Below are 26,917 nucleotides of genomic sequence, written 5' to 3'. Positions count from 1 at the left end.
AGAAGCACTCTTAGTTTCGGAAAATGTTATGAACAAATAGGTCATCGTTTTGAGAGCCATTAAAATAACAGGCCTTAAATTAATTGATGAAGTAATAAAGAAAGAATGCAATTAACGGATAATTACCAATCATACATAATATAAAATTTAATTATTGTTGAGTGAAATTTTAGGTTTGATTAGCTTAGCCAGGCAGGCCTGTAAGCCATGCATAGACCAGTTTTGGAAAGGAAATTATAATTCAACTAGGAACTATTTTTAATCTACTAATTATTTTTGCTTTGCTTATAAAATGCTAATGCAAAAAATTTAAAAAATAAAATATTAAAGAAAGTTTAAGAGCAAACTTCAGTAAAATTGACGACCCAAAAATTGCTTTACGAATTTCCTGATTTTCAGAGTTTATACGCTCTAAAGATCAAGTTTTATTCGGAAAAATAAAACGACAATTTTTTTTTGAAAAATCACTATCTTTAATTTGATTTTTATACAATAAGGCTCGTAGAGTCTACAAAGCACTTCAGCAGATCTCAGTCTCAATTAAAAATTGTACTGAAGACAGTAAAGTTAATTGCGATTATTTTATAAAGCAAACGACCTGCGGTTCTAATTTTCACTTAATAGTTAGGTTGCTGTAATTTCGCCGAATTATAGGAACAATTCCAAAATGACTTTTCATAAAAATCTAAAATAGTTTTCAAATTGAGTGTATCTTCAAGGCAAAAACGTGTCCAAATAAAACTAGGCAACATTAAAAAAAATTAAAAAAATAAAATAAAATATTTTTTTTAGTGATCAGAAGAGCAGTTAAGAATTAGGAATGTAGAAAAATAAAATAAATAGCTTACATTAAAATAAAATATGAAAATACAATAAAATAAGCAATTTATTAAAAAAAAAAAAAAAAAAAAAAAATATTTTGTTTAATAAGTAGAAAAGCAGTTAAGAACTAGGACTGTAGGAAAATCAAACAATTAAAATTATCTTAAAAACTAAACTAAAAAAATACAATAGAATAAACAGTATAATAAAATAAAATAAAATAAAATAAAATAAAATAAAATAAAATAAAATAAAATAAAATAAAATAAAATAAAATAAAATAAAATAAAATAAAATAAAATAAAATAAAATAAAATAAAATAAAATAAAATAAAATTAAATAAAATAAAATAAAGTGAAATGTATAAATAAAAATTTAAATTAATTTAAAAAAATTTCAAAGTAACATAATGAAAAATGAATACATTTTTAATTTTCTATTATTTTCTAATATTCAATATATATCCCTGGAAAGGATTTTTATTTCTGAAAATATGTATTTAAGTTTTGTCCCAAGCTGTAATTTTTAACACACATAAATTATATATAATGAAGTTTATTCATTATGTTTTTAGGGTCTTGATCAGTGGCAGGTTATTGTGTATTCACAGCTAAGCTCAGATATTAGGCCATCCACAGTTCGCCAAACTGTAACCCTTGGAGAGGTCAGCCTGATACTATCAGCCTAATACTATCATCTGATAATATTTTTAAAATGCTTTTATTACAACGTTAAATAAAAAATTGCTAACTTTTTTTGAATAACATTTCTTCTTAAAAAATTAAGTTAGCAATAAATTGATATAAATTTGTAAATTCACAGCGAGGCTCGCCTACATTCCCTGTTAGTAGCATTGCCTAGTAAAATGTAATATAATTATAATAACGTGATATTGCAAAGCAATGCTGCTTTCATATTTAGAGAAATCACTTTATGTGTGCTTGTTCTTCAGATGAGATTATAAAAGTGTTTACAGTTTGATAAATAATTTGAAAAATGCTTTTAGATTTTGAATCATCAATTGACAAAGCCTTAAAGGTAAGGTATTTTCGGATTACTTTTTGCATATAAAGTGGAAAGTCCCAGGCTTAACTCATATATTTTTTCCACGCGTGAAGATTCCAGTCTTCGATTTACTTGAAAAATGTACTCCTAATTCCTGCATTCTCTAAAATAGGGAGGCGAAGTCTGCTTAAGAATGCGCAGTTTGAATTGTTGAAGGCATTTTTCTATATTTTACACCTTTACGAATGTTTAATAATAAAAATATTTCGTTTACAGAAATTTTCATGCTGCTTCATTTGGCAACTTTTTCATTCAAATTCATTACCTCACATTTTTCTTCCTTTTGGAAGCAATATCAGTAATCATTTAGCTTAAGCTTACTCCTTTATGTTACTCATACGCAACGTGCAACTGCAACTATTCAGCATTTATGCTGCTTTAGTTTGAAATAATTTCACTAAAGCTGTATTTATTTGTCTTAAAATAGTGATCAAAAGTTGCTATTATTGCTTTATGATTAAAAGTTCTGAATCAAAACATTGGAGTTTATTAAAATTTAGGCGCTCAAACAAAGTTTAGGCGAGCAGCCATAGTTAGAAAGGCAAATATATATAATTGAGTGCTTAGAAAATTTAAAAAAATTGTTTATTTATGAAGAAAATATTTTAAAAATTATGGGTTAAGTAGCGGCAGTTTTTTTAATCAAAGGTTAAGTGCTTTTTTTTATCAAACTTTTTTAACAAAGGTGAATTATTTTCGAAAAAGCAATACTTTTGGTTATTATTCCTTGTTTAAAAAATAAGGAAAACTGTTAATATATAAAGGAAAAGTTTCAAAAGATACCTGATAAGAAGTGGATGAATTTTTAAATAAAATTTTGAGTTATTTTTTTATCAAATTAAATTTTTTACTTTTTGTTGTTACTGATTATCTAAAATTTTAAAGCAAATCGTGTAATTATGAAGAAAATATTCGAAAAAAATATGTGCTATGAGTAGGAAGTTTTGTTAATAAAACTTTAAGAATTTTTTTTATCAAAGGTGAATTTTTTTGAAAAAGCAGAAAACAGAATTGTTTATATATGAAGGAAACAGAATTGTTTATAAATGAAGAAAAGTTTTCAAAAATATCGGCTAAGAAGTGGATGATTTTTTTTTATAAAATTTTGAATTTTTTTTTAACAAAAGTTCATATTTTTTTGTGGAAAATAAAAATGTTTTTTGTTACTGAGTATTTAGAAAATTAAACAAAATCCTATATTTGTGAAGGAAATATTAAAAAAAACTATTTGCTGAGAATTGAAATATACTTTGTATCAAAGGTTAAAATTTTTTTTTATCAGAAAAATTTTTTTTTTTCAAAGATTAAAATATTTTTTACTAAAGTCTAAATTTTTTGCTACGAAAAATCAATAAATTTTGCTACATATTACTGTTCGGTCAGAAATTTAACAAAATAGATATTTACCAAGAAAAAATTTCAAAAAAAATCTGTAAAGCACTGAACGTTTTTTTTTAACAAAAAATTTTTTTTTTTGAAAGTAAATATTTTTAGGAAATATAAATGTCTAAAGGTCAATATTTAAAATTTTCAAACAGACAACAATAACAATAATTTCCATAAACAGCAACACCTGCATAGCTTATAAAACCACTACATACACCCACTCACACGCATAAATTGCCAAAATACCAGCACTTTAACATTTTGGCGCACACTGTAGCGGCATGTTGGGCATAAATTTCATTGCTGTGTGTGTGTTTCATTTATTGTTTTTTCGCTGCTTCGCACGCTTCACACCAAATGCATTAGTGTTTAAATAAAGTAGGGAAATTTCGTTGTGCTTTTGTGTGCCCGTTACACGCTTAACTCGAATAACACGCGCTGCTGGCAATGTATTATCACTCGCTTTTATTGCACCCCACACACACACGCACGCACACACCAACAAACGCACTAACAACATGCGACAATTTGGTTGAAACATCTGACTGTCGGTTAGTCGGCTACATATATTGTTTTGTAGCTGTTGCTTTTGCGGTTGTTGTTGTTGTTGGTGTAGATAGCATAACTGTACAGCCGTACAAGCTGTTATTGCTATCTCACAGCGAATGTAATTGTTTTTGTACATGCATGTTGACAATTTGCAAATAAATAAATTGTTAAAACCAACTGCTGCCAACACAGCGCACAACAGCAACAACAACAAGCAAGCGCTATCGGCACACAAGTGCGTGTGGCGTGTGTGGCTGCGAAATACAATTGTATATGTGTGTGTGTGCCGCTGTGTTATCTCACTTTTCGCACGATTGTTATTTGTGTTGTTGTTGCTGTTGCTGTTGCAGCTTCAGGCATTTTGTATTGTATTTTGACACTTTTCGGCGCTGCCAGTTGGCAGTTGACTGCTCGCCTGCGCGACTCTTTGACTATTTGGCGTACTGTGACTCTCTTTTGCTGTTGTTGTTGTTATTGTCGCTGCACAGTTTTTGCAGATAATCAACATGAAAATTAATTAAATACGCTCGCACGCAATTTATGTGCCTGTGCATATGTGTGGTGTTGCCATATTGTTGTAAATATACATGTAATCAAATATGCACTGGTGTGGGGGTGTGTGTGTTGCGCAGGTGAAGCATTACATTTGTTTAATTATGCAAAGGTTTCATTTGATTTTTTTTCTGGCATTTTTTGTTGCTTTTATTTTTGTTTTTAATTTCGTGCTATTTATGACCGCCAGGAATGCCATGCCGTTTCATAAGCGGTATTTATTTTTAATCTTTGTTTATAATTTGTTAACAAAATATTTTAAAGCAATTGAAAAATAGCAAGCACACACAAACAGCTAACGGTAAAATTACAATACAAATGTAAACAACCGTTTTTTGTGCGTGCAAAAGCGTGTTTTTACTAAATTTGTAGCATACGCACAGGCGCTCTATAGTAATTATGCTCAAAATATGATATTTTCGTTGAAAAAAAATTATGAAAAAATAAAATATTAACGCAAATTAAAACAAATAAATGAAAAATAACATTTACAATGTTAAAAAAAAATTATGTAAAAATTCCAACGTAAAAATGTATTCCAAAAAATCTACATATCAACATAACAACAAAAAACGCACGCAATAAATATCGAAAAAACAAATTAAATTAAAACGTCGCATCAAATTAACGGTTTTACTGCTAAATTAAATATTTTTCAATCAAAATCCAAAAAAAAAATTCCAAAAAAAATTTAATAAAAAATGCCAGCGCCGAGCATAACACAAATGAATGCTAATACCTTGCAAATATTTACATGAAATTAACAAATCAACATTGCGCGTAATATTTCAAAATAACAAGAATAACAAAAACACCTACAGCAATTGTAAAAAGTGCCACAAATTGCACAGAAAGCAAAAAGAATCGCAACTTATGATAAACATTAATTATTTTATCGCGTTATTATCGCATCAAATAAAAATAAATTGCGCGTAAAAAATTGACACAACAAATAGAGTGTTTTCAAATAAACATTGCAAACATGACATGTAAATAAAAACACTTTTTCGCCGCGCATATTTATGACACTGGCGAAGCTTGCAACGCGGATCAACTTGTTGGTGAGTAGCAAAGGCAAATATTGTATTTATAAATAAATGTTGTCAAAAAAGTTGATCTCTGAATGCCATAGAAGCAACAGCTGCGATGTTTTTGCAGCGATTTGTTTTTTTGTGAAATTTTTGTTTAATAAACTTTTTTATATATTATATGAAATAAATTTTTAATAATCATAAAATTTGGATTTGCAAATAAAAACTAAATCGTATTAGTTTTGCAAAACTAATTACATATGACTTTTGTAATGTTTAAGCAAATTAACACAAATAGTTAAAAAATTATGTTTTTAGCTAAAAAGTTGTTTACGTTTCCCTCCTTGATGAGCTTAAGCTATTTATGAAATTAATGAATTTTGCTTGCTTCATTGTTTCTCATATTTTATGGAATATAGTATTTGCACAGAATTTTTTCATATTAAGGAAATCTTACGGTGCAATTTTTCAGCAGTAAGTTAGAGGATGCCTAAAGGAGCCTAGAGAGACTGTTCCGAACTGATGATAATTTTTCTTAAATTCATATTTGTAAAGTCAGAAAGTTGCATTGTTTCTGTTTCCAAGTGCTTCTCTGCAGAAAATGAGAGTGTACAAAAATACCTTATTTCGGTTTGTCCAATTTGTTTGAAGGGAGATGCCAATCATAAATGGTGCTTTTTACAGCAGGTCTGAATGACCCCATGTAGTTGAGCATTTACTTAAAAACCTATGAACCTATTAGCTGTCAGCAGACCAAAGAAAACGTAGGCACAAAAGCCCCAGACTGCACGCAATAAAGTTGAACAGTGGCACACCCGTGTAGTAGCCAAATAAGACTTATTCAGCAACTCAGTGGACTTAGTAACTACCGAGTTTTCCACTGAGTTTCTAGTTATTGCCTTCTTGCCTAAACTTACGCAGTGACACTTAGAGTAGGTGCTACGTACAACTATAAATTCCGTTTAGTTATCCAATATAAAGTTATTGAAATGCTTGACAGTAGCCCATTTTGCGCAGTTTTTTATGCCAAATATTGTATAATGACATGAAAGACTGAAATGCAATCAGTTAAAAAGCTACATTCTACGTATGTATTTTTACAGAAAAAGCCCGTTGCTGTTTCTATTTCAGTTTTTGATCCATCGGTGTATACACAGTTTGATCCACTCTTCCCTGCTGTGTCTTTATATTTATCTATGATAAATAATAAAATGTCAGTATGAGAAAGGCAAAATTCCGCCTTGCTACGTCGTGAATACGTCATGAATAATATGAGAAAAAATAATATCCTATACCATTGAAATAATTTATAAACTTTTTCCTGCCATAAGTTCTGTTACAAGTACAGGCAGTCATAAAAATGAAACTGTACTACATTTTTTATAAAGCTTATTTTATTTAGTATTGCATATATCAAGCGAGCGATGTATAAAATTTCATTTGAAATTATCATTTTTCACACAAGTTCTTAACTGTTTAGGCCACTGATCAATAGCAGGTTGCACAGTTTCTCTTGCTATTGACGACGCTGCTTGAATCAAAGAGTTTTTGTGCTTCTTCAAATTTTTTGTAGTTTCTTGAGTGGCCATGTTCGTCAACTCTCATCACAAAGGGATTGAATTCTTGGAATATTTTTCTAACTTTAACCACCTACTCTCATTCAAAGAATTGAACTCTTGTAATACTATTTTTTACATATGTGTAAGTTTTTGCCTAGATTTGGGTTAATTTTTAATTTTTAAAAAGTATGCATCCATTTTCAGTAATTCCTTGTCCTTAAGAAACCGTATGCATCACTTGAGCCTAATTTGTTTTAAGAGCGTTGTCAGTAGATGATCAGTTGACCGACGGTACTCTTTCATGCCAAGCTTATCTCGAATGAGTCTTGACATTGATCGGGTTGATTTTCACATTTCCTTTGAAATAATTTTAATTTGCAAACGGTTTTTGTTTTTGGCTGAATTGGTTAGAACCGCGACCACTTCTCCTGCTGTCATGAATGCTAGACCTTTGGGAATAACCATCAATGATGTATGATTGTAAAAAAAAATTTTAAACATTCTCAAACATATGTAGTTTGTTGGGAAGCTCTAATTCCTTCCATGATCAAGGAATTCTTCACTACTTACAATTCGACTGCATTAAAAGTATGAATAAAATTTATTTATAAAAAAAAGTTTCATATGATTTTATGACGCCTAGCACCCAATGTAACCTAGTATCAGTGTTAAACGCAAAATAATATTGAACCTTTTTCATGTTGAACTGCTACTGAGATTTCCATTCCTTTCTAACACAACAATGCATTTTTTAGTGCCAATAGTGAGAGATGGTATATCCACGAATATTTTGGCGGGAACTGATCGGTATGCTGTGATTAGAAAGTTACTTTGTTGCCTTACGATAAGTTGAAGCTTTGTTGCGTTTTTGGTGACCCGAGAATTATTGGTGTTTGAAAGGAATTAAAGCATTTTTTTTGTCTGTTACACTGTGTACTTGTTAGCAGATTTCGTTGCTAGAACCCAAATAACTAATAAGGTGTATCAAGTGCTTCACGATTGTAGTAGGAGATTTTACCAGATTAAAAAAAAAATTGTCAAACATTTCCACTGATGAAGTGTTTGAAACACTTTCAGGCCTTCAAAGAAGTAGCAAAAACATTATTCTCTCTCACTTATTTATTCGATTTCTAGTCTATTTCAAATTTGGTGTTGCGCTGCTTAGTCGAAAAAATCAAAACCCACATCGTCATCTTCTTTTGCCTTGTCAACAATTTTCTTTAATTATTATTTTATTAACCGAATCATCTGTGCTTTCATCCTGGGACCATATGTTTGCTGCGTAGCAAGATTGCTGCGAGTTTCTTGATAATCCGCCAGTTTGCTTCACTCTCCAGCATGACACTGATTAAATTGTTCACGCTTATCTGTCGCGTCGTTGTATAGGCATGAAGGCTCTTCGTCTTTTCCCATTCTAAGAAGGTTCTTTTTGAAGTATCCGTGACCAGCTGTTATACGGGTTGTGTAAAAATTGACTTCTCCAAATTTACGGCATGTCCAAAAGCCTAGATCTTTTATAAATCTAGCCGTCTGTCTGCCGCGACTCTTATTTTCTCATTTTTGTTGCCATATTTTTCTTGTATCTAACAAGATACAAGATTAGTTGTTTAAGTTCTATTGCGCTCTTGTTATTATCGGATATTTTCTTTAGCTCCCACAGCTTTTTCCTTTCATATGCTAGAAGGTCAATTGTGGCATTACCGCTAATAGTATTGCATCGCCTAACACTGTTCTATAGGTTGATACAACACTGAGGACTGCGGTGCGGTGTGCTCTGGCTACTACTTTACGCCTTTTTCCTTTTTAAGCACGTCTGCCTAGAACTCAGCTCCGTATAATAGGACGCTAAATGTCGTCGACAATATAAGCTTTCTCTTTTCTCGGCTGGAGACTCTTGTTTTGGCCAGTCGAGAGGTGATCTTCGCTACCTTTCCTGCAGAATATTAGGCTGGAGTCCAGTCTTACAACTAGGTAGTTCACCACTTTTTATGCTCTAAGAATATCCGTAGTCGTTTGCATTCTTATTTAAAGAAGAATGTGCTTATTTGTTAGCACTAGTAGCGCTGTTTTTACCGCAGCGAGTTGGAGGTTGTGTGAGTCGAACGGTCTTAGACTATTAATAAAGAAATTTTGATTTTTTTTTTCAATAATAAAGACGCCTTAAATTATGGTTAAATAATTATTTTCACTCATAAATATATAGAGAGTGGCTTGAGACGTTCAGATTTTTGTTTGTTGAAAGCTTAGTTGAGTCATTTTCAGAATATGCTAACTGAACATAATTCGCATAAAGAAGTTGAATAACGTTTGGCATTAAGAATTAATTACTGAGCTGATAACAAAATATCTTGTAAGTAATATAAGACCTGCTCTCATCAGACACGGTTTCGCTGTTATTTACAAAACAAGCTAATAGAAATAAGGTTGGAGTAGTAGTGTTGTCAATGCAGGTCATAGGGGGAAATATTTACATACTATTCTGTTGTTTAGTGCTTGGTATCAATTTTAGTATATGTGGTGTTTTTCTTATAACAATTCGATCGTTTTGATATCAACAAGTCATCCGAAGATCGTTATGGATCTATAAGGAGGTAATATCCTCATATGTAGAATCTAATCTTTCAAACTGAAATTAGGCATTTATCTTAAAAATTAAATATGCAAATAAATGAGATGTTTTAAGCTAAAGCGTAACGCTTAAGCAAAAAATTTGTACAACTAAATTTTCACATATTAAATATTCGCCTGAAGTCTATTTCTCTGATACTCAGTTACCCACAAGCCACCATTTATAGATTATAGCAAAGCATATCCTCACTTTTCTACTTAAGCTCAAACGCAATTTTACTTTGCCTAGTCGTGTTGCCAGCTTTTCGCAGTAAAGATTTGCCACATACAAACATACACACACATATACAGATAAACTTTTGTTGGCGCTTTCGTGCAACTAAATCAACCTTGCCTTACACAAATTTGAATACAAAATCTCGCCACTCGAGCTGAAGACAAACTTTCCATGCAACGGCATGCTTGTTGGTGTGTGTGTGCGGCTGTGCGTGTGGGTGAGTGTGTCGTTTAAATAAATATGAGAAAATATTTGCAAACTTTTGAATTGAATGAATGAATATTGAGATAAATAAATAACATAAAATACGAGTTCGCTATGAATTGAAAGCAGCGCAATGATGCACAGGCGCATACATACATACATACGTGGAAATATAAGTACGTGTGTGGTATGATAGTTGTATTGGTAATGACTGAGTGTGTGTGTTGTAATTGCTATAAATGTCGGCGCACTTTTGCAAATACAAGCAAATATGTACATATCTACTCGACTATGTGCTTGTGTGTGTGACGGTGTGAAGTTTGTGCGGCGACGGAGTGCGTATGATGGAAACCAACAATTGCCATTAAGTCGAATCACTGCATGGCTCAGCTGCGAAAATGCCATTTGCGAAAGGCGCACTGAGCACGGGAATGTATGAGTGTCGGTGTGTGTGTGCATGTATGTATGTGTGGTCCAATGCGAAGAAGTGAGTTACGAAAGAATAAGCGATTGAGTTGAGTGAGCTGCCTCAACTACGCTTCACTGTGTATTACAACTGCGGCATGTTGCATGCTACAGCGCGAAATTGCAAGAGAAGCAGCAAAAGCCAAAGGAAGAAGTAGAAAAGTGGTCCAAGTACAAGTGGTTGGTTGGAAGAGGAAAAATGTTGCTTTAGCAAAGGCAGCAATGTTCTCAACGAACCGACAACCGGAAGTGCAAGCGGCACAAAACGCTGCAGTGGCGGGTGGAGCGTGCAACAGTGTGATTGCAACATGCCACGCAAAAAGTAGGCAACGCAGACGTATTAACAACGGCCGTGGCAAGTGTAAGTAGGGCAGCAAGGTAAGGTGGAAAGCATATATATAACACTCTAGATGTATGTATGTACTATGTATGCATGCAAGTATGTTCATATATATTCATATATATATATATATGTGTGCGTGCACTTGTGCGTTGTTGCTGGCAAAACTTGCGCAAAGACAAACACCAAGTGCGGCCAGGCACAGACGAAAATTGTTGCAGTTTATATGCGCCCCTCAACCTCAGCGTCGCCTGCCCGCCCGTTGCTAATGTGTGAGAGGCAAGAAATTTCGCTGCGGCACTTTAAATTCCAATTAAATGGAAAATGTTAGTAATTGCAAAAAATCATATGCACACAGTAATATACATACATATCTAGATACATATGTACATATGTTTGTGTGGTAAAAATGTGTGGCACAAAGTAGGTTTGCAGTTTTTTTGTTTTTGTGAAGGTAGTCATAAGCAAAACTGCTTGTTGTGGTAGTCAATCCGGTGTTGTATCAGAGGCTGTAGGCAGAATTATGGAAGAATGCGTAACGCAAGTAAAAGAGGAAGAAGAGATTTTAACTGATTTTCTCTGAAAAATAAATACTAAAACAAGAAATAATATTAACACACTTCACACGTGTATTTTTTTTTATCTTGAACTATTAAATTTTTTCCAGTCGCGTCACGAAATTTCCTTCGAAATATCCTAAAAAAAAATTCCCTGAAAATTTTAGCCCTTAATATTAACATTAAGAACTGAACCAAGGCCTGTAAAAATTTTCCATAGAAAATACGCTAAAATCGTGAGTTTTTGTCTTTAAATTTCTACAGATCAGAGGTATTTTATGGCATCACTTTGACTTTAGATGCATATTTCTCAAAATAGTTCACTCTACAAAAGTGCCGAGTGCAACAAAGTCGTAACTCACAACGGCGAGGTAGTACGAGGCTCTAAACCCGATTTTTCCAAGAATTTATTTTTTTTGTATCTATCTCGTAAATGACAAGAGCTATGAAAAAACTTAAATGACAAATTTGTAGGAAATTTTATTTGGTTAAAAAAAGGTCTGAAGTGAAAATCGCTATCATTAATACCTCTCGAGATATTCAGCTTTTTAAGTAAGGCTGTATACAATTTTCATAGATTTTTTAATTCATACCATCTATAAAAATTCGATAAAGCCTTATAAAAGTTCGATATCAGCGGCTCCCATAAATAAGCAGCTTCTTAAGGAGAAAATTACATGCAAAAAATTTCCGACCGATATCTGAAAAATAATGGAATAAGTTCGCAGAAATGATCAATGTATAACCATTTTATTACTAAAACTCAAATTTTTTTTCAAAATGAGTGGTTTCTATTATGCCATATTTAATTCGCCTGTAAACTTTCGAAAAGGTGACAATATATACTTTAGACGCTCCACGAAGCTTTTTTCTGGGTATCACAAGTTCTGGCTAAGTTGATATAACCACTCATGGTATAAAAATAAATCAATGTGCAATATACTATTATCTTATGTGTGTGCGGCGCATAGTTTAATAATAAAACAAATTTTTTATTTCCATTAGTCCACTTTTCTGTTGCCTACCTTTAGGCTTCCGCCAAAACCTAACATCGAACTGTATTTGTTACAATTTTTATGTTGTAATTCAAATCTTTTTGCACAGGAATAGAGTACAAAAAATAATAATAAAACTAACCAAACTCAATTTGAAAATTTTTTGACAAATTGGGATGTTGAAAAGGCTTACATCGGAATTTTGCGCCCAAAGGTATGCAAATAAAAAATTAAATATGAAATATAAAATTTTTATGAGAAAGTTGCCCCTTTATGTCTTTTAAAATATCCGTAATTTTCATTTGCAAAGAGTTTCGAATGCACCAATTACTTAAAAATAAAAAGTTGCTTGCATTTGGGGGCTGAAATATTAAAACCAAGCAATTAAGGAGGTCATCCAACTTCTTGCGCAAACTTCGTTCCTATTTTTGACAGCAGCGATTTAAAAAAGCTAAATTTTCGGTTATAAAATTTTAAATTAAAGTATTTAAAAATACTCGTAGTCGCAAGTACATTTCATTTATCAAGTGGAATTGTTATAACGAAAATTTTTATAAATTTGTTTGTATTAAATTTTTGAAAATTAATTTTGATGACAATTCTCAATATATGTAAATATTGAAATTTCAGTCAGTACTAATAATTTCGTACTTTAATTATTTTTATTATATATATTTAATCTTATTATTTTATCAAATATGTGCAATCCTTATGTAAAATATTTAAAAAGTATTGCGTATTTAAATAACATTTTTTTGACTTGTTGCAACCATCACAAAAAATGTATTTAGTAAAATATTGTCGATTCCCGATATTAAAATGATTATTTGCAAACAATTGGCAACCCTTATTGTCGTATGAAAAATATTTTCGAACAAATATTTTCGTACTTAAAGGTTTTGCAACCCCATAAAAAATTATTTCTTCAAAAATTTTTCGTAAAAGTGGCAACCTTACCGAAAAATATTAAAAAAAAAAATATTGTTGTACTTAAATATTAAATGGTATACTTTTTGAAAGGAATAATACAGCCCTATGAAAAACAAATTTCGCTAAATTTGTTTTCCGAACGATTGGCAACCTTTATAAAAGCTATTTACCCAATTTTTTTTTTCCAAAAGTGGCAAACTGTATTAAAAGTATTTCCAAATAAATATTTTCGTACTCAATTTTAAAATGAATAATTGTTAACAAGTGGCAACCCATGACGTCAAATTAAATTTTTTTTTTTTTTTAAGATTTGCTACCCTATAGAAAAATATTTCATCAACAAATTTTTTTCGCACATGTGGCAACCCTAATACAAAATATTTCCTTACAAATGTTATCGCACTTAAAATTAAAACGAATAATAGTAAACAAGTGACAAATATTAAAATGTTTTGTTTTTTTTCTTTCAAAGAACTCGCAACCCCATAGAACCCCATAGAAATATATTTTTCCAAAAAGTGGTTAGGCGTTTAGGCTTAGGTTTTTTAACTTGATCAAGCTGAATAAAAGTGCCCTTCTTACTCTCTTCCAAAAACAGCGCTTGCTTATATTTAAAAAACCCCACCGCCAGGTTTACTAACAAATTATCGACCGACGCCGGCGCCGTCGCTGATTCCTGCTGAGATTTACTTAAAATTATCAATAAAGGCTTAACCAACCGCTTCTCACAGGAAATGAGCACACAAGCTTACATATACACACATATTTATGTCGCTAAAAACACATATCACATTTATATGCCGTAGCATGTAGTTGTAGTAAGTCGCGCCGCTGCGCTGTGGCATATGCAAAACGCTTAAAAATTCATGAACACATGCACATGAAATCGCACCAGTGTGGCAACACGCTGGCTGTTTGCCACCTCTGTTTGTTTTGCAATGTGCAACGACATTGCTGCCGCAGCACGATAAAGTGAAAATGTTGTTAATTTTTCCTTAACGCTGCAAACTTTTTGCATAATTGGCCTTTTTCGGCACTCTGCCACAGCGTGCAGCAACCACATGCTGCGGCCGTCGCACAGCGAATGGCGGCACAGTCACACGATTGCAACGTAAAAAAGGAAGGATAACTGCTGTGTTCACATATGTGTGTGTGTGTGTGTACTGTGACTGTGTATGCAAAACTTATATGTTTATGTTCGTAGTGCCAACTATTTTGATATTTAAACTGAGCTAGAGATATTTCGTTGCTCATACGACAAGGTGTCCCAGGTAGGGAGATATGTATGATACATACATACTTCCATATAATTTTGTTATTGCACATGTATATGAGTGAAAATTGAGTGAGCAAAGTTTGGAATTGCTTTAAATTTTGTTTGCAACTAAATTCATTGACCTTTCGCAACTTTTGCTTTTTGTCAGAGTTTTAAGGTAAACAAGAAATGATATGATTTAACAGTTTGGTTTTTGTTAAATTTATTTTTTGGTAGATATGTACATATTTGTGTGCTGGATATATCGCTTCAATCTGAAAATATTTTTTTATATTTTTATCCTCTTATAGAGCGACCAATTGCTTATTTAGAGTCTGAAAGCAGTTCAGTAGTATGTTTTCTCTTTGAGGTAATGGAGTCTTTGATAAAATATTGACATAAAAATGACATTATGGAAAGTTTTTTTCTTTTTTTTAATAATATGTCTGTTTAAAAAAGTGCAATTGCTAAGCTATTAACACTTTTTGGTAGTCACTCAAAACATTTACCCAAAAATTATGAATGAAATTTATTAAACAAAATTGGCAATATATTTCGAAAAATATACATATGTTTGTAGTTCTTAAGCGAATGGGATTTCGTAATTTCTATAGTCCACTACTCAATACAGCAATGATTCAACTTTAGAAAATGTTGTGTTTTCGACCGCTTTTATGAAAGGAAAATTATCGAAATAACCGGTATCCAAAATTTGTTTGATAAAAAAAACCAGAATATCTGCCAAACTTCATTCCATCATAATTCTTTTCGATAGTTAAAAAATTGATGATTTTCGCTACAAATAACACTGTTTTAAACAATTAAAATTTTTTTATTATTACATACATGAAAACTCTTATCAAGTTTTGTATGTACTGAAGCTAATAGATATTAATAGTACAATGAAAAAAAAGTTGTTCTTGTGACAACAAAATATGATTTTTTATGTACTATATTTAATAAATTTCCAACAATAATCTTCTAACATTCATGCGCTCTATTTGCTTGAAAACACTGCTCCGTTAAGGAAATGTCCCAATGGTACCTCCTTTCACTTTCTTGACTCACAGTACCCAAAATTGCCAGAAAGAAATTCAACTGACAGTCCAAGATATCGTCACCTAAAATGCAACACAACGTACAAGTATATAATCATTTTAGAACCAAAACTCAAATTTTGTTTCAATATACATAATTGGTTTCTGTGATATCGTTTTTCTTTCGTCTGTAAACTTATGAAAAGTGATTTCAAGTTATTTTCAATTTTGCGTGACGATATGTATTTTTAACACCCTAAGGCTTCATATGACTTTATAGTAAATTATATTATATTATTATATTATAGAAATTATGCTTGGAAAACGTTCCCAAAACATTTTCAGGCTAGATTTCCTTTATGATTCAGTTTTTCTTCAAAGCTCTTACCCTTTATTAGTTGCCCTTTTGCGGAACTGAATATACAATACTCAATATCTATCTGTTTGGAGGCTTCGGCACAGACAGTTCAGCACTCTGTAAGATGGGTCTGTTGGTTGAAAACAAGTTACAGTGTGTCAAGTAAGAGCGTAGTCTACTTTACCAACAGTTAATGAAAGATTTTGTCAACAAAGGTTCAGTTGTCGTTGATCTTTTGAGAGAGACGCGTCGCGCTAAAAAGCTTTGTTCCTTTACATCCACCCGAAAGGTCCCAAAGTGTCGCAATCAGCGGCTGCTAAATATATGAGAAAGTCGAAGGCATTTGTACAGAAGGGGATACAGTGGATATACTAGATATACTAGAACGTGGTTCTATAGGAAAAGTGAACAAAAAAGATGAAAAAAGAATAGTGAATCTGCTTTCGCGGAATCCTGCTTTAACACTGCGGAAAGGACAAGCAAAATTAATGCCAAAACGTTTAGATACATCCTACGAAACCATCCGAACCCTTCTTCGTACTCATGATCTGAAAATGGCGCAACACAATGAAGAAGCCTCTGTTAACTGAAAAACTTGTGAAAAAGCGACTCGCTTGAGCGCATTAGAATATTGATAGAGATTTTGAAAATGTTATTTTTACTGATGAATGTTCTATATGGGCACGTTCTGTCACCGCGCGATCCTGGTCAACTTCCACCAATAGGCTTGTTCAGCGGACCGTAAATCATGGAATAAAGGTGCATCATTAGGGCTGCTTCTCAAAGCAGTAATTCGGCGTTTTGTACCTCTTTACTGACAACCTAAATGCCGAGAAAATGATAAAAATCTACAAAAAGGCTTTATTGCTATCTGCCAAACGATGGTTCATCAGGAGGACAACGATCCTAAACACCGCAGCAAGCTGTGTACTGAGTGGAAAACTCAATCTGGCATCGTTACATTGGATTGGCCGTCACAGTCGCCCGATGCAGACCCTATTGAAAATGTGTGTAGATACATATATTAAACAGAAGCTTCGTGGAAGACGTACATACACTTTGAAGCAGTTGTCTTACGAAATTCGTCGGATCTGGAGATCCTTGCCACTAGAATACGCCGTCAAATAAGTAGAAAACATGCCTCGGAGATGGCAGGCAATTATCGACGCCGGTGGTGACTGGACATGTTATTGACCAAATTGCATCATTGTTTGTAATGTGTACAATGAAATTTTCACAAAATATTTATTTTTATAAATTATCCCGACCACGCTCTTACTTGACAGACTGTATTACAGTCTGTTCTGAGTATAAAGACCAACTCGGTAACTTTACAGTTAAATCATCCATTTAGGCGATACTGATCGAGAATTTCTGCTATACCTCTCGTAGTTTTATTTTGAGTTCGTAGTACTACTCTATACACTTCATATTTATTTCCATTTTCACAATTAAATTTTGGCTCAAACACTCTGATTATCAATAAATGAGATTCTCCAAAACGATTTTCAATAAATAGGTAGGTAGGTAGAGTGGCTGGTTGACGAAGTAATTTTAGGAGGAGGAGACCCATTGTGTTGCTTGCGGGACTAAAGTCACCAGACACTCTTATCTCGTCTATGAACAAAAACGGGCTTCTGAGGGAATTCATCAATTTAAAAAGTTATATTTATGCAAACTCCGAGAAAATATAAAGAAGCCCTCGACCGATAGTTGCGATTGTTTTACTATACAAAGCCTTATATTCGCTTAGAAGCTGTTAGTTATGGAATTTAAGAAAAATAAATAAATACATTTTTGGTTCAATATGATTAAATAGTCAAAATTTATTATATTGTATGTAATATAAGTATAAAATATAGCAACGTACAAAAATATTCAAGTACTCTAAATATACAAATAATTAATGAAACGAAGCAATCTACAGCAACAAGAATTAAAATATGTTACAACAACAATACGCTTGTTCAATTACGCTTCAAGATTACGCTCCAGAGCACATAAAAGTGGATAAGCAAATATGAAGCTCTCTCGCACACACATACACACGCTTTTATTTGTATAGCAAATTAGCCGAGCTTTTTAAATATTTACAAATTAGTTAATTGTACTGTACATAAGAGGCACATATGTATGTATGAGCACTTATAATCGTACGGAATATTTCGACGTAAGCAGATTTAGCTAGCAACATTTTCGAGCAAATTTTCTACAGAAAAAGCAAGAACCAAAAAGGAGAAGAAGTATGTGAGGATGCTTGCAGTTTTAACAATGTTATGAATTTGTAAAATCTCGCAAAAACTAACAAGCTAACAAAGTGTTTTTTGTGTGAGTATGCAAAATTCATTTGCTAAAATTCTTCAGCTTGCAATTAAATACAGTGGAACACGGTGAACACATATAATATTAAAGAAAAAATAAAAATAAAACTTGGTTTAATTATTTCTTCAAATTTAATTAAAACGTTCCTCAACTTCTCAGAAAATAATGAGAAAAACGTGAAAATCGGTAGATTTGTATAGGTAACTTATTAAAAGGTTACTTGGGTTTCCGCGATTGAAAAAAGGAGTTTTTTTTTAACAAAAATATGAAATATTTTACTAGAATTTTTTATTATACGATTAATAAAGAAATTCAGAAATTTTTGAAAAAAAATATTTTGAACTCGGCCATTGCGATGCCATTTATGGTGACCTCTCGTAAAAAAGATGAGCTCGCGTTGGCAGGATAGCTCCTCACAGTATCATCTAATATGAAAAATACGTATTTTAATTAAAACCTTAACTTAGAACTTGGACGAAGGAAAAAAACTGAAAATTGGATTTTTGGCAGACATTTTTACAAAAAAACTAAATTTCAGTGAAAATATCGCGACATTATTTTTTTTCAAATAGTTGTAATCGAAAAAAATCCTTCGTCCAAGTCTTTAAGAATTGTATCTCAAAGACCTGTGTAAAATTTCATGAAGATCGGTTGAGTAGTTCTCTAGAAATCTTGCCAACCGACTTCAAAATCATTGTTTCGAAGAAAAACGCGTTTAAAGACGGCGCATTTAGCCTAGTTAGCCTCGAGCACACAAGTTTTCAAAGCTGTATTCCCGAAGAATATTGTACAAGCAAAATTTTTTAGTACCGAATCTGTATTTAGGGTTCCATCCTCGTAGAAGATCGGAATCATTACAGCAGTGGAAGTTATTTTTTGTTAACCCCTTCAGAGATCGCGAATAATTAGAAAAGATTTATTTTTTTCTTCAAAAATTTGTCTGTGGGTTCCTAAAATATCCCATGATGTATTCTCAAAGCTATCACAAAAGGTGAGTTTCTCAAACCCGCATCTATTGGAAAGCTTAAGATCTTAAGCTTCAGAAGTCTTAATTAAGAAATTAATTTCGGTTCTGTCTAGAGTTTTAGCTTTAGTCCCGGGGAAGAAGCTTTCCAGGATGTAACTGTTGAGATATTTCGACTTACGTATAATAAAATTGTCTGCCTCATCGGTTGGAAATCCGTAAAACAGAGTCTGGGATCCCTGAAATTACGATTCTTGGACTTATGCGGTTTACTGGAAACTTAGTTGTCTGGCAGTACTTGTAGAAAACCAGGGGAACTATGACCCATTCCCAGTTTAATAGTACATAATAAGACAAGTGTATTTTTTTCTGCAATCTTCATAGGTTTTGCAGTTCCCAGAGACTCTTTTATGAGAAGTTACTTTTTTCAAAGTTAGTTACAGCAATAGATGTTCTGTTACTTTTATGGCAGTCACCTGAGTCTGTAGGACGTGTATTTGAAGTTAAAGATGATGGAGAGTTTCTTAGAATAGACTCCCAAAGCAATCTTTGTCCTAAGTTTCGACTCGTTGCTAAAGAAGATCAGTATGTCTCTAATCCGATTCAATCCCAAATCGCTAGCAACTAAACGCAAAAAGAAGAAACAGTAGCACCACAGCGATATGAATAGCTGGGTATGGAGTCAAAGGGCTTACGATTTTCAAAGTTTTTAGACCTAAAGCTGTTTAAAACCCTAGTTTGCCTTAGTCTGTTATATCAACTTTCATTATCTACTGGCTATGTTACCACAAGTGCTAATGAGAGGATTTTGTTGAACACTTTCAAGCTGATTGACTAGTGTAAAATTTTTCAGACCCCTCCAGCAAACAAAGAGCCGTTAGTGTTACAGATTTATCTATGGTTTTATAGAACAACTACAGGTGGGAACCCCATTTTCATAGAAAAGAGATAGGACGGCAATATCATCATCGAAAACATAAAGGGGAGTATAACATATCAGGATATAGGGTATAGAGAGAGTTTCATTTGTGAAGACAGCTATCAGAACTCAACACTCTTCCCTGCTAGAGCTATTCACTTTCAATAAGACTCACTGTACTAACATACCTATATATGTATGCTCGAATGCATACTCAGGACTCACTTAAACTAGAACAAGTGTATCATAACTACAATAACCACCTATAATGCATCTTTTCATATATATATATATATCTATTTATACACATAGTCAAATATGTATTTGTTAAGCAACTCTAATTTCACGCTTATGCAAAAATAAATTGCCAGCAAACAACTGATTACCAAAGTGCAACTCTGCGTGGTAACCTGCGCGGTGTGCTGCTCGTGCCACAGATTCAAAGTCAAGCATTTTAGCTGTTCAGTAGTTTGCAGTCAACAGAAAAAAGACGAAGTGGAGTAGAGTGGAGTCGTGGCCAAAAGTGAGTAGCGCTTAGCAGTAAATAGCTTGACGCAGCCACTCGACCAACTGCTTAACTGACCAGCTTCACAGCAAGTCCGCCGGGCAGCCGGTGAGTCGGTGCATTCGCATCGTTACACAGCCAATTTCGTGGTCAAAACCACATTAGACCACATAAACAGTGTGGACTCATGCTTACTCATGTTGCACTTTGTTCTTGTATTTTTGTTCACTCGCTTGTTTTCATTTTAATTTATTTTGAGCGTGTTAGTTCAACTGGTTTGGTTGATTTCCTGGTGCGCTGGCTAAACGGCTAAACGCTGGATTGCTTTTGATTTCGATCAATGTCATTTGGGAATTAGAAGGATCATTAAGAAAGTATCAGAAAACATAAAGAAAGAACTAAATAGTAAAGCTTTATTAAATTATTATTAAGTTAAAGAAATTTTGAAAGAAACGGCTTTTGCTGGGAAGTAGAAGCAAAGTTGATTCTTTCCTCTGTGATTGATCGGTCTGTTTTCTTACTTCCACTATCTTTGAAGTAAATAGAAAACATCTCTTTCATCGACATGACATTTCCGATGTTTCCGAGTCGTAAACAAACAGTTTCCGAACAGAATTTTTTTTAAATGGACAAATGAAATAGCAAGTTAAGCATGAGCACTTAAACAAAAGACAAATTTTCTAGTTAATTTCGTATATATGTATTTATGTTGACTTTAGTAGTTCGTTCCAGCAATGTACGGATGAAGTTCAGTCCAGATGCAAGTAATTGATACTATTAAGATGGAAAGTCAAGTTGAGAAAAAGTCGGTTTTACATATCCAAACTCCAAAGAGCATCTATTCTGTATGCAAGCAAAGGAAAAATAATTGTTTCTTGGAAAGTCTTTGTAACATATCAGTTTACTCCAAAAAGTATCTACGCAGTATGAAAAGCCAAGGAGAGGAAAAATATTCGTGTGTTTGTAAAAAAAAATATTTTTTATTGATAAAGTTCAATGCCAAAAAATTAAACGTTAAACTTATCAATCGGTTATAACCTCAGATTGTTTAAGTTACTCTTGAAAACTTAGGTTAGATTAGGTTAATGTGGCCAATAGGTAAATAAGCCACGTATAGACAAGTTTTGATCCTTTGCGATACCTGATGGAGTTCAGTTACTAGGTTCATGAGGAGTAGTCAACTTTTTAATTGCCTGCGCACCTCCAGTGTGCCATAACGTGGGGACCCCAGATGCTTACAGCGTAGTCTTGCCTATGCGGGACAAGTGCACAAGAGATGCTCTATTGTTTCCCTGGTGCCTTGCCCCAGACATTGCCCGCAGTTTTTTCGATCTATCAGCCCCATTCTGCCGACGTGTCTCGCCGCTAGACCAATTAGTATTCCGATCATATTCCTACAGTCTCTTCTATCGAGCGCCAATAGGAATTCTGTGTACTTCCGATATACCGTTAAGGACATGATTTCTGCAGTTTTGCACCCAGGTACCTTGTTCCAACGGGTGTTGATTTTCTTTACCATGCTACTGTGAGATCGATGTATAGACAATGAATGGGTTTCCCATGGTTGATCACATAATCTTGGAAACTTAAATGCGATTATTTTTCCCTGAAAAGAGGATTACCTAAGATGTTATTACTCGTTACTTTATAACGCTTATGAACTATAATTACCTAGTACTACATAGGTTAAGCTGATAATGGTCAGGAGAGGGATTGAGTGAGAAGTAGAGAGAGTGAGAGAGAGAGAAAGACATTTAGAGAAAGAAAGAGGAAGAGTGAGATAGAGAGAGGGGGAGGGAGAGGGACAAGGAGAGTGAGAGGGATAGAGAGAGGGAGAGAAAGTGATTGAGCCACTCTGAAAACATTATTTCTTTTAGCACTTCTCGTTCACTTATGCGTACCTCAAAATATTCTATGAGAATTTAACATTAAAATTATCTTTTACACCAGAAGAAGAAGAAGAGATATATACAATATTAATAGTAATTGAATTATATCTTAATTAAGTTTCTCTTAACCCTCTCGATTCATTTAGTTTCTTGATTGAGCGATGTGAATTGTATTAGAAAGATATTTGTAACCCTGAGATATGTGAGAGATAGGAGAGAAGAACTATATATAAAGAAGGAAAAGTTTAGAGAGTAATTTAGTTAATATAAATATTCTATTTCTCAAATTTATAGTAGAGAGTTTGAAAGTTATTTTAAAAAAAATAAGTTGGTTGTGATCTGTGGCATTAAGAAGTACATCATTGGGCTTTAGAGCTTTTTCCAGCTTTCTATCTGTTATTCGACTCTATGTAGCTTAATTTTATTTAATTTCGATGTGAAGCGCAAATTTCACCTCCAGCCATTACGAATATTATTAATTTAAAAAATTTGCCACCTTCTAAAAAACACTTGGCAATAATCCGGTAATACCAAATCAAGCTTTTGCCAGTATTTATAAATTTTGCATGCGATTAACAGTTAAATTGCTGCAAAAACTACGCTTTAATCAAATGTGCTGGGCAGTGAGGCATCATAATACACATACATGCGCAATTACACGCACATTAATTATTTATGCGGCGCGTGGGTGGACAGGGCGTATGTGGAACAACGCAACCAAATAGATGCCTGCACGTGTACGTGTGTATGAGTGTATGTGTGTGTGAGTGCTGCTAATGCAAAATAAATGAACTACAAAGGGAAGCAGTGAAACAGCGACAAAGGCGAAACGTAGAAAAAGCAGAACAATAACAACAAAAATAAATAAATAAATGAAAAGCGCACGGCATAAAACGCAAACGCGAAGGCGATACTTTAAAATAAGCGAGCAAAAGCAACAACAGATAAAAATTGCAACAAATTAAATGTTGCACATGGCGTGGAGCGAAAGCAGGCGAAGATAAAAATGGAAAAGCACGGCACACAAGGGACTGCATGAAGCACAGAAACGCAAACAAGCGCAAATACACACCCACTTGTAAGCTTGGAGGTTGCTGTAAGCGTGTATGTGTGTGTGTAAAGACAGTGCTGTGTAAACGTATGCATTGCCAGGTGGGCATGTTTATGTCGGCGATTTGTTTGCACGTGCCACATTAGCATATAAGCGCCATGTTTTTTAGTTACTAAGTTAAAGCAGCTGCCAGATGGTCACACTTGCCACAAAGGCGGTCTAGCGATGGCGGCGGACAGCGAAAGTGAAATATATGCTAGTATACCAGCTTGCATGTCTCTCTGTGCACCTGTAGCGCTGTGTGTGCAAGTTTTTTCTATGGCTGTTGCGATAGCGCACGACCGTACCGTTGCTTCATGGGAATCTCCCAGTGACTTGTATTTGCAAATTGAGTTTACTCGGTAAGAGCATTGGCTCCCTTAGCTGTTGCAGGCTACACCAAGCACAAACAACATACACATAGTATTTCCCTAAGCGTGCATATGCTTACCCATACACACACATATATTCAACGAAATACACATACACCCACAAAGATACACACAAAGCGTTTTGTTGCCTTTATTGTTGGTGGTTGATACTAGCTGATATGATTGTTGCCACACATACCGTTAGCCACACACACACACACACACCCATGCAAATGTGCTTGCATTTTGCTGCTTCTGCAACTATTTTTACCATTTTTGCCCACTAACACAGTCATCCACATACAACTGAACCCAAACAGCTGCCTGCTGCTGATTTGGTTTATTTTCCCGGCTGCCGCTGCTGTCAAGCGTATTTGTCGATGATCTGGCAATTTATTTACTTACGCCTGCACTCAATTCATCTGCTCTTTGTTATGCTCGACATTCAGTTGCATTTTTCTCACACACACATCTCCCTTTTTCTTTTTTTCTTGTTCGTTGCCTGCCTGTCGACGTGTGCGGTCTTTGTATGCAAACGCTTGCTATAATAGTTTTTAGCTTCTTGCTTTTGCATTAGTGGTTTATTTTCCTGCTTCGCTTTGTGTCCTGTTGATCTGCGCATTTACTTTTCAAATTTGATGCGAAAATCTACAAGCGAAAGTCAGCACATGACATGATGCGGCTGCTAGTTGCTCTGACACCTTTTAACACACACGTTCAAAAAGATCGATATGTGAGGAGGTTTAAAGTGGGTCTCCATGTAATATATATATTAAAGCAGTTAAAGTAAAATAGAAGTTTATAAAACTAGAAAAGCATTAACCGGAGCTAGAATAGCCTTCACATGTGCATATCTCAAACCACACAAAGGCATTAAAAGATCTTTATATCAATTTCGATCGTTCAGCTTCAATGACAGCTATATATTATAGTGGTGACCTGATTGTAGCACTTGGACAATAATCCATGCGAAATCTCAAGAAGATATCTCTTCAACTAAAAAACTTTTCCTAACAAAGACTTAATTTCTATTGGTAAATTTGTATGGCAGCTATATGCTATATTGATTCGATCTGGGCAATTTATTCGCATATCCTAGCGTCGAAGTGGAAAACAAACTGTTCCAAATTTAGTGAAGATATCTTCTCAAACAAAAAAGTTTTCCATACAACGACTTTATTTTGATCGTTCAGCGCTGTATGCTATATTTGTTCGATATTAGAATATCCAACAAATAATCCTGCTTCTTGGTAAGAAAAAGACGTATACAGAGCTTCAGAGCGATATCTCAAAAATTCAGAGACTAGTTCACGTATATACAGACAGACTGTATGAAACAGTTCATCACTCTGTTCAAACAGTGCCACCTCCGACGTTTCCTTTTAGATTTACAAACTTCTTGGCAAACTTAATATACCCCGTTCAGAGTATAAATATATGACTGTAGGGAATTATGTTATTCTGGTGTTGCAAGAAAGAACTTCCTTTTATAAACAGGACCGAAAGAAATCTGCTTGGACTAAAATATGACTTCTCAAGCGAAATCAGAAATATTCAATTTAGAGCAAAGAAAAAAGATCCTTATATATATATGTGTCATTTTGATTCAAAGTAGAGCGAGTTCATATTTTACATCAGACTCGGTTTCGAAAAAAATGTAGACCAATAATGTTCATAGATATGATTCTTTTATAGTTGAGATTCTACCTTTTTTCCTTACCTATCTTCGTAAATACAACTTTTAAGTAAGAAGGTTTAAAAACTCTGTATAATGAATACAAAAAACTCTATCACTAATTAAGGGCTAGCGTTGACTGGGACTCGTGTGCATTTTTATGTAAATATCATATGAGTTTATAAACATGATATCACTGCTACATTTTCTAGTAAAAAAAATCATATGAAAATTATTTGTTGGGAGGAGAATTTAAGCTAAGTTGCACACCATATTTAGCCAGGAATGCGCATCATATTTACAAGCACCACAAGAAGTTTTCAGATGCAGAATTATTATTAAAAGTGATATGATTTTGAATTAAAAATAAATCAGATTAACTCAAATGAAATGAAAACATTTCCTATTCTTAATAGAAATTAAAAAAACGTAAAAATTGGTTTTACACGTTAATATTTATTTATTTTTAACAAGTTTCCAGAAATAACCGTTTAATCGAAGCTAATAATATCTAGTACAAAACGACAATATAATACACCGATTTGAAACAAAACTTATATTATGAAAGCATACGTGTTCACGATCACTTTAGGTGCGACACAAAAATGAATGCTTAAGCACCGAAAGTGGTTCTGAACTTGGCTAAAACAGCAATAAGATAAACTGAGCAAGGCTTCTGAATTATATTGGGAGATCGTAAATCACTTCGTATTATTAACTATAAGGCATAAAGTAAACCGGAATTTTGAAAATATTTATCTATTGGTATATGGGTATTAAAAGAAGTATTGTCCCCAATTGTAGCTATTTCCAGCACTAGTGCTTGTTCTTGGCAAATTTCAATACTAAACTTAACAGATTTATCGATTCGATCGGATACAATTTCTCATATTTGGATCATCTGAAACATAAGAAACCAATTTAATTCTAAAAAGTAAGTTAATGGTTATCGTCTATGCTAGAATCCTGAAAAAATGTTGATAAATAAAAAAGTAATTAATTTTTTTTTTTAATTTTTCCCCATGTTTTTTTATATAAATTTTGTCATAAGTAGAGTAGTTCGACTGGAATCATGTCCTCCAGTTTGAAAAAAAGTGTGTTTTGAAAAAACGTGTTTAATGTTTGCGGTACTGAAAAAGCGTACAAAGATGGACATAAATGTTGAAAAAAACGTCGAGCGGTATTATTATTTTTGAGACTTTTTCGAAACCTTCCAATGGTAAAGTGGAAA

The 26,917-nt window shown here is 33.4% G+C and overlaps 1 long non-coding RNA gene across 1 annotated transcript in view; it reads left to right on the top strand.

Moving 5' to 3' along the window:
• The first annotated feature begins 3,361 nt into the window (after nucleotides 1-3,361).
• LOC115065919 (uncharacterized) overlaps nucleotides 3,362-26,917 on the top strand; it is a 67,822-nt gene continuing 44,266 nt past the window's right edge. The window contains exon 1 of the long non-coding RNA XR_007422251.1: nucleotides 3,362-5,436. This is a non-coding gene — a long non-coding RNA (uncharacterized LOC115065919). The remainder of the gene's footprint in view (nucleotides 5,437-26,917) is intronic.

The sequence above is a fragment of the Bactrocera dorsalis genome, chromosome 3 (assembly GCF_023373825.1).
Source record: "Bactrocera dorsalis isolate Fly_Bdor chromosome 3, ASM2337382v1, whole genome shotgun sequence".
Taxonomy (NCBI): Eukaryota; Metazoa; Arthropoda; class Insecta; order Diptera; family Tephritidae; genus Bactrocera; species Bactrocera dorsalis.
This window is presented reverse-complemented; position numbering and strand designations above follow the sequence as displayed.